General features: G+C 42.7%; 1 pseudogene; it reads left to right on the forward strand.

Moving 5' to 3' along the window:
• Positions 1–2,636: 2,636 nt before the first annotated feature.
• LOC464082 (large ribosomal subunit protein uL18-like) lies at positions 2,637–3,427 on the forward strand (annotated as a pseudogene).
• Positions 3,428–8,759: the final 5,332 nt, after the last annotated feature.

The raw sequence follows: 8,759 nt of genomic DNA on the forward strand, positions 1-8,759 counted from the left end.
GCCAGGCCAGCTCCAAAGCTAATTCAGCTCTCTCACTTTTACAGATGAGGACAGTGAGTTCCAGGAAGGGAAAAGGACATGTCCAAGGTCACGCGAACTAACAAGTGATAGAATCTACACCAGATCTGGATCCCTTAAGTTCTGAGACCATATCTAATTTTAAATAGACATTTTCTTTCTATTTTCTGGTTCTTTCTACAGCCTGAGGGGGCATGAGATGCTCCACCCAGGTCCCCCTTGAAGGAAAGCCTTAGGGCCTGGCTGTGGGAAGCATGGTCAGCACAAAGCCGCTAGCTCTCAGTTCCTTCGGGATCTGCCTTGACTAGAGACGTCTGTGCCACTGGAGGCTGCATCCTTCCTGGGAAACCCAGCACCCAGTGACTGAGGTGGGTGGGGTACAAAGGCCCAGCCATTTCTGCCCAGCAAGGGCTACACCGAGGCCCAATATTCACTCCACGGCTCCCCAATGCCACTCTCTCCAGAATGTGGTCTTCCTGCCTCCCCAACCAATGATGCAGCAGGAGAGGGAAATGAGACGCCTGGGGTGGCTGGACCATCTCCTTGCAGGCCTCTGCCCAGCAACCCCAAACTCACACCCCAGACCCCTTCAGTTCACTTGGAATGGAGCAGGTTCCAGGAGCTGGCCAAGCAATTGCATGTGAGCACATAGATGCCCTTGTGCCTTCTCCTGGGGAGCTATGGGTCACTCATATCCTTGTGGCATTGATAGCATTTGTTGGTTTTGCTTAAAGAGGTAGGAAGTTTAAAAAAATAAGGCATGATTTGGCAGAAAAGCACAAGACACTTGGGTTCCAGTTATTTGAGCATTTGTGGGTAAAGTGACCCTATGTCCAGTATGCCTGGTTCGTGCCTGTCACCCCAGGGTCATTATCAATAGCGCTGCCTTTCACCCTCAAATGCCTCAAATACCTCAATTGTGGCCACCCCATGCAAAAGCCATAGTACCTCAGAGCAAGTCTATCTGGCTGTCTATCCTCCTCTCCGGTCTTGGATATTTTGAGAGAGAGAGGAAGATGGTGTCCTGGGTGGTGAGTGGAAAGAATGCCCTTCCAGGACAGACTTGGGTTTGAATGACCTCTGGGCCAGGCACTAGCTCAGAGACTTTGGATGAGTTTCCCAGCCTCTTACTGCCTTATCTGAGAAATGGAAGTAATTAAACACACCTAGCCTTTCATGCATGGTTGTTGAGAACACCGAGTCAAATACTTGTTACGAAGTTTCTCTGGAAACTGTGAAGCCCTATTCAGATGTAAGTACGGACAAAATGCCTAGCAATAAGTATTTGCTAAATGATTGAATGCTTGACTCATTGAATGGGTGAAATGGGGGGAATGTTAGGTATAATTATTATCAATATGTGACAATGATAAAACAACAACCAGGTTTTTTTTTTTCAAGTTGATGGGTCACCCCTCGAGAGGTAAAGTCTATTCCCCTAGTCTTGAATATGGGCTGGACTTAGGGACACATTTCTAAGGAAGACAACAGAAAACAGCACAAGTGATACTGCATGTGTTCCAAGGCTAGACTATGAAAGGTACTTTAGCCTGGCTCTCTCTTGGGACGCTTGCTCTTCAATCCCTGCTGCCATGTTGTGAAGAAACCCAGGCAACAATGGAGAGGCTGAGTATATTCATTCTAGTCCTCAGCCCCAGTGGAGGTCCTAGCAAACAGACAGCATCAACAGACAGCCTTTGAGATGACTGCACCTCCCATCAATGTCTTATTGCATCCTCACAAGAGACCCCCAGTGAGAACCACCTCCTGAGCCCAGTCAACAATAAATGATTGTTTTGTGTTTAAAAAAAAAGTCAATGGGAATGTGTTCTGAAAGCAAGATGCATCTCTTGGAGCAAACTGCCTCCCAAGGATATGAGAAGGGCCACACTAGGTATGACTCTCTGCCTCTGCAGCTGGAAATGTACAGCCCTGACAGCAGCCTCTGGGGTGCGCCACCCAAAGCATTCCATTTTCTCTAATAGCCAATTATAACTGTCATCTCTGCAAGTATCTTAATCTTTGAAATTACTTTTGCAGACACTACCACCTCTTGGGATAATGGTTCCATAAGCTTCTTCCCTATGAAACTCCTCCAGAATTTGAAAAATAAATGCATGTCCACTTTATCCACTGCTCTTACCATTTTAGAGATTATGATCACGTTCACTCTTCAACTTCCCCTTCCCAGACTGAGTCGTCTGGTATTTTTCGTCACAATCCCTAATGGCAAGCCAGTGTGGTACCTAAAACATTCAAGACCTGGGGAGTTAGTGTAAACTTCCAATGAAACAGAGTTGAACCAAATAGCTTATTTGTTAATAGGTATATAGTTTTAATAGGCTTTGAAAACAGCATGTGGGTTTTAATTCGTGTTAATGAATGTAGTCCCTACTGAAGTACTTGAAAATAAATACACAATGATCCGAATTCAATGTTAAGATTCTTGCCCTTTTTGCCCCCTAGCGCTGCTGGGCCTGCACGTCTCTGTCGAGCCATGGATTCAGGTCTCTGTTCCGCAGGTTGGGGTTTGTTAAAGTTGTTAAGAATAAGGGCTACTTTAAGAGATAGCAAGTGAAATTTAGAAGACGCCAAGAGGGTAAAATTGATTACTATTCTCGGAAATGCTTGGTGATACAGGATAAAAATAAATACAGCACACCCAAATACAGGATGATAGTTCATGTAACAAACAGAGATATCATTTATCAGATTGCTTATGCCCGTATAGAGGGGGAAATTATAGTCTGCACGGCATATGCACGCGAACTGCCAAAATATGATGTGAAGGTTGGCCTAACAAATTATGCTGCAGCATATTGTACTGGCCTGCTGCTGGCCTGCAGTCTTCTCAATAGGTTTGGCATGGACAACATCTATGACTGCCAAATGGAGGTGACTGGTGATGAATACAACGTGGAAAGCATTGATGGTCAGCCAGGTGCCTTTACCTGCTATTTGGATGCAGGCCTTGCCAGAACTATCACTGGCAATAAAGTTTTTGGCACACTGAAGGGAACTGTGGATAGAAGCTTGTCTATCCCTCACAGTACCAAACGATTCCCTGGTTATGATTCTGAAAGCAATGCAGAAGTACACCAGAAGTGCATCATGGGCCAGAATGTTGCAGATTACATGCGCTACTTAATGGAACAAGATGAAGATGCTTACAAGAAACAGTTCTCTCAATACATAAAAAAACAGCATAACTCTAGACACGATGGAGGAGACGTATAAGAAAGCTCATGCTGCTATACGAAAGAATCCAGTCTATGAAAAGAGGCCCAAGAAAGAAGTTAAAAAGAAGAGGTGGAACCATCCCAAAATGTCCCTCACTCAGAAGAAAGATCAGGTAGCTCAAAAGAAGGCAAGCTTCCTCAGAGCTTACGAGCAGGCTGCTGAGAGCTAAACCAAACAATTTTCTATGAGGATTTTTCAAATAAAGACAGTAAACTTATGGACAGCAACTAAAAAAAAAAGATTCTTATGTATGGTTTTTATTACATGTTAAAAGCAATATTTTTTCCTTGGGAATAAAGCTCCACAATCCTAGTAAAAACAAAACAAAAACAAAAACAACCAAGAAAATGTTTGCATGCCTCATGCCACCCTGCTCAAAACCCTCCAGACTCACTGTTTCTTGCCTGCAGAATAGCGTCCACGTGGCTCAAATTGATGGGCGGCCATCATTGGTCCTCCAACCTGATGCCTCTCTCCCCACCAAAGCATCAGCAGTGGTGAATCTGATTTACTCACTGACTCCCACACCTGTATTGCCTCTCCCTGTTGTGCTTGTTTGCCAATGCTGCCTCCAATAGCGGAAGTGCCTGTCTATCCTCACCCATGGCTTCCAATCCCTATTATGTTTCTTTTTGTAAGCTCTAACGCTTTATAAAGATTGATGTTTTATGCCTTTTCTTCTTAGAGGTCTTCCAAAGAACAAAGAGAGAATTTACATATTTTTAATTAAATAAAACGTATTTTATTTTGCAATTACCATATGGGTCTATTGGGATCCTTTTTATCTAAGGGCAATGTGTATAAGAGGCATTACAGGATCTAGCTGATCTTATTTTTCTTATATCTTGAGGTACTTTACTATTTTATTATCCTGGGAATTATTGTTATTCAATTATTATTATCCTGACAATTCCATCATTCTTCCATTTAAAAATTATTTTCATCTTTTTTGGCATGGTTGGGAACAACTGATAAGTAACCCAACTGTTAAGTAACAATTGCTCCCAACCATGCCAAAAATGATGAAAATAATTTTTTTTTTTTTTGAGACGGAGTCTTACTCTGTCATCCAGGCTGGAGTGCAGTGGCATGATCTAGGCTCACTGCAACCTCCGCCTCCCAGGTTCAAGGAATTTTTCCTGCCTCAGCCTCCCAGGTAGCTGGGACTACGGGCGTGTGCCACCATGCCTGGCTAATTTTTTGTATTTATGATTTTTTTTTTTTTTTTTTTTTTTAGTAGAGAAGGGATGGTCTCAACCTCCTGACCTTGTGATCTGCCCACCTTGGCCTCCCAAAGTGCTGGCATTACTGGCATGAGCCACCACGCTCGGCCTGAAAACAATTTTTAAATTGAAGAATGATGGAATTGCCTAGAAGGATGGTCCAATAGTGAAGCAAATCATCATCCTTCCTTTTTTAAAAAAAAAAAATTCAAATTGTTTTTTAAATTTTTTGTGAGTACCTAATATTTATGAGGCACATGAGATGTTTTGATACAGGCATGCAATGTGAAATAAGCACGTCATGAAGAATGGGTTATCCATCCACTCAAGCATTTATCCTTTGAGTTACAAATAATCCAATTACATTCTTTATTTTCAAATATACAATGAAGTCACTATTGACTATAGTCACCCTATTATGCTGTCAAATAATAGGTCTTATTCATTCTTTCTAACTTTTTTGTATCCATGAACCATCCCCACCTCCCTCCCAATTACCCTTCCCAGCCTCTGGTAAACATCCTTCTACTCTCTATGTCCATGAGTTCAATTGATTTGATTTTTAGGTCCCACAGATAAGTAAGAACATTTGAAGTTTGTCTTTCTGTGCCTGGCTTATTTCACTTAACATAATGATTTCCAATTCCATCCATGTTGTTGCAAATGACTGGCTCTCATTCTTTTGATGGCTGAATAGCACTCCATTGTGCACGCGTATCACATTTTCGTTATACATTCATCTGTTGATGGACACAGGTTGCTTCCAAATCTTAGCTACCGTAAATGGTACTGCAAAAAACATAGGAGTGAGGACACCTCTTTAATATATTGAGTTCCTATATTTTGGGTTTATACCCAGCAGTGGGATTGCTGGATTATCTGGTAACTCAATTTTTAGTTTTTTTGAGGAATCTCCGAACTGTTCCTTTCATTTTCTTATTACCCAAAGAATGACACCATCTCTCAAGAAAGTACAAAAGAAGGCAGGAGACACCATCTTTGTAGGCTGCTTTTTGCTTTCATTGAACACACTTGACAAATCGGAATTTTTCATTTTCCACCCATAAAGGCAAAGAAAATAAAATGGACAGAAAAAGACACTCCAAATTATTAGATGAACCAGAAAATGAAATGAAAAGAGACAGAGAGTGGCACTGCAGACACGAATAATGATGGTAAAATATATCCTTAAAGTGAAATCTCAGGCTATCAGGCCTCAGATGACACCATCCTAAGTAAGTGTCCTCAAACTTAAGAATCAATGCGTGAACAATGTCTTTTTTTTTTTTTTTTTTTTTTTTTTGAGATGGAGTCTGGCTCTGTTGCCCAGGCTGAAGTGCAGTGGTGCAATCTCGGCTCACTGCAAGCTCCACCTCCCAGGTTCACGCCATTCTCCTGCCTCAGCCTCCCATGTAGCTGGGACTACAGGTGCCCGCCACCATGCCCGGCTAATTTTTCATATTTTTAGTAGAGACGGGGTTTCACCGTGTTAGCCAGGATAGTCTCGATCTCCTGACCTCGTGATCCGCCCACCTCAGCCTCCCATAGTGCTGGGATTACAGGTGTGAGCCACCATGCCCAGCCGAAAAATGTCTTCTTAAGAACAAAAATGAAATACAGCATTTTTGCCCTGTTAATCAACAGAAAGGATTTCATCATGCAATAATTTGTGACAAGAACCTGGACCATCTCTTTTTGTTAAAAAGACATGTGTGCTGGGTGCAGTGGCTCATATCTGTAATCCCAGCACTTTGGAAGGCCGATGTGGGTGGATCACCTGATGTCAGGTGTTCGAGACCAGCCTGACCAACATGGTGAAATCATCTGTACTAAAAATACAAAGAAAAAAAAAAATTAGCCAGGCATTGTAGCACATGTCTGTATTCCCAGCTACTTGGGAAGCTGAGGCAGGAGAATCACTTGAACCCGGGAGGTGGAGGTTGCAGTGAGCTGAGATTGCACCATTGCACTCCAGCCTGGGCAACAAGAGTGAAACTCTGTCTCAAAAAAAAAGGGCACATGACTGCAGTGTTTCGTTTTTAATTATGTTTGTGCCTCAAAATTTACCTGATACAAAGAGGTCGGCTATGTTTGCATTCTCATGAAAATTTTTAGTAAAGTTGTTTTTCACTATAGTTTTATTCTCACTTCTGTAAAGTATTCACAGGATGACTTATGATATGAAAGTAAATAAATAATCCATTGGACATGGATGGTAAATGGTGACGACCATTTGTCCTGGCGTCCTGAGAACTGACGTCCAGGCAGAGTCCTGTCTACCTTCTAAAATTTTCTCTTGTTGTTCCAGTCCACCCAGAACTTTCTCTTCTCTGAATTATTATTCTAAGAACTTCCACCAAAACAGTTTGGAGGTTAATAGAGGTTAATACTTGCTTGGTTTCTTATCTAACCCAAATCATAAAGCTCTTTGAGGCAAAGACATTCATCCAACAAACATTCAAGTGCTGACAGGGACTGTGGCTGGCCATGGAGACACAATAGTAGGCAAATTAGACCTCATCCCTGCCTTCATGGCATTTACCCAGGGCCTTGGCTGTGCCAGTGCCAGAACTAGATCAAAGGAGAGTGCAGTGGAAAGGCTCAGAGCTTTAGTGTAGACAGACCTGGGTTTGAATTCTGTCATCACCACTTCCCATCTGTGGGACCTTGGGAAAATGTCTTCACCTCTCTGAACTATGTCCTATTTTATCTGAGAAGTCGAGATCCTATTTCCTTTCTTGAAAAGATGAGTATGAATTTGCTAGGACTGCCATAGCAGAATGCTACAGACTGGGTGGCTTAAACAACTAATATTTATTTTCTCACCATTCAGGAGGCAGGAAGTCCAAGATCAAGGTGGCAGCAGGTTTGGTTGCTCCTGCGGTCTCTCTCTTGGGCTTGCAGACAGCCACCTTCTTGCTGTGTCCTCATGGCCTGCCCTCTGTGTGTGTGTCTCTTTCTGTTCTTGTTTTATGCCACCAGTCATAATGGACTAGGGAGAACCTATACGACTGTTTTTTACCTTAATTGCCCCTTCAAAGGCCCTAACTCCAAACACAGTCACACTAGGGGTTAGGGCTTCAACATATGAATTTAAGGGAGACACAATTCAGTCCCTAACAGAGTGTTATGAAGATTAAAACATATACTTTTTTTTAAGAGACAGTCTCACTCTGTTGCCTGGGCTGGAGTGTAATAGTGCAATCATATCTCACTGCAGCCTCATCCTCCTGGTCTCAAGCAATCCTCCCACCTCAACCTCCCAAGTAGCTTAGAGACTACAGGCACACATCACCACACTTGACTACTTTTCTCATTTTTTGTAGAGACAGGGATCTCGCTTTGTTGCCCAGGCTAGTTTCAAACTCCTGGCCTCAAGTGATTCTCCCACCTCAACTTCCCAAAGTGCTGGGATTATAGGCATGAGCCACAGCATCCTGCCACAGCATATGCCTTATGTACATACCTAGTACACCACAGGTGCTCAATGTAAAAGTATCTAATTGTCAGTTAAGGTATCTTGACACCCAAGTCAATATCCTTTTTGCAAAACTCTTTAAACAAGTTGATATGGTTTGGCTATGTCCCCACCCAAATCTCATCTTCAATTGTAGCTCCCATAATTCCCACGTGTTGTGTGAGAGAGCCAGTGGGAGGTAATTGAATCATAGGGGCGGGTCTTTCTCATGCTGTTCTCATGATAGTGAGTAAGTCTCATGATATCTGATGGTGTTATAAAGGGGAGTTCCCCTGCACACGCTCTCTTGCCTGCCACCGTGTAAGACGAGACTTTGCTCCTCTTTCACCTTCAGCCATGATTGTGAGGCCTCCCTGGCCATGTGGAACTGTGAGTCCGTTAAGCCTCTTTCCTTTATAAATTAGTCAGTCAGTGGGTAATTTATAAATTACACAGTCAGTGCTTAATAAATGATGTATCCTTGGACATGCCTAGTACCGTGGTGAGCATGTAGTAATAATCGGGGCACATTCGGTGACTGACTGTATCAGGGAACTGGGTTGTTTTCACACACAGGCTTGTAAGGAATAGGAGAGAAAGTACCACATTTGAGGTCTGAAGAACTGAATACAAGTGTAGATTCTGCTCCTTAGCAGCACATAAGCTTGAGATGCTACTTCATCTAAAACCCATTTCCTCACTTGTCAGATGAGAATAATCACACCTCTTTTGCACAGTTGCTTTGAAGCCTAAATGAGATAATGTCTGTGAAATCAGCTCTCCTGGCACATAGTAGGAGATCAGTACATATTTAGCTGAGT

The sequence above is a fragment of the Pan troglodytes genome, chromosome 7, assembly GCF_028858775.2.
Source record: "Pan troglodytes isolate AG18354 chromosome 7, NHGRI_mPanTro3-v2.0_pri, whole genome shotgun sequence".
Lineage (NCBI taxonomy): Eukaryota > Metazoa > Chordata > Mammalia > Primates > Hominidae > Pan > Pan troglodytes.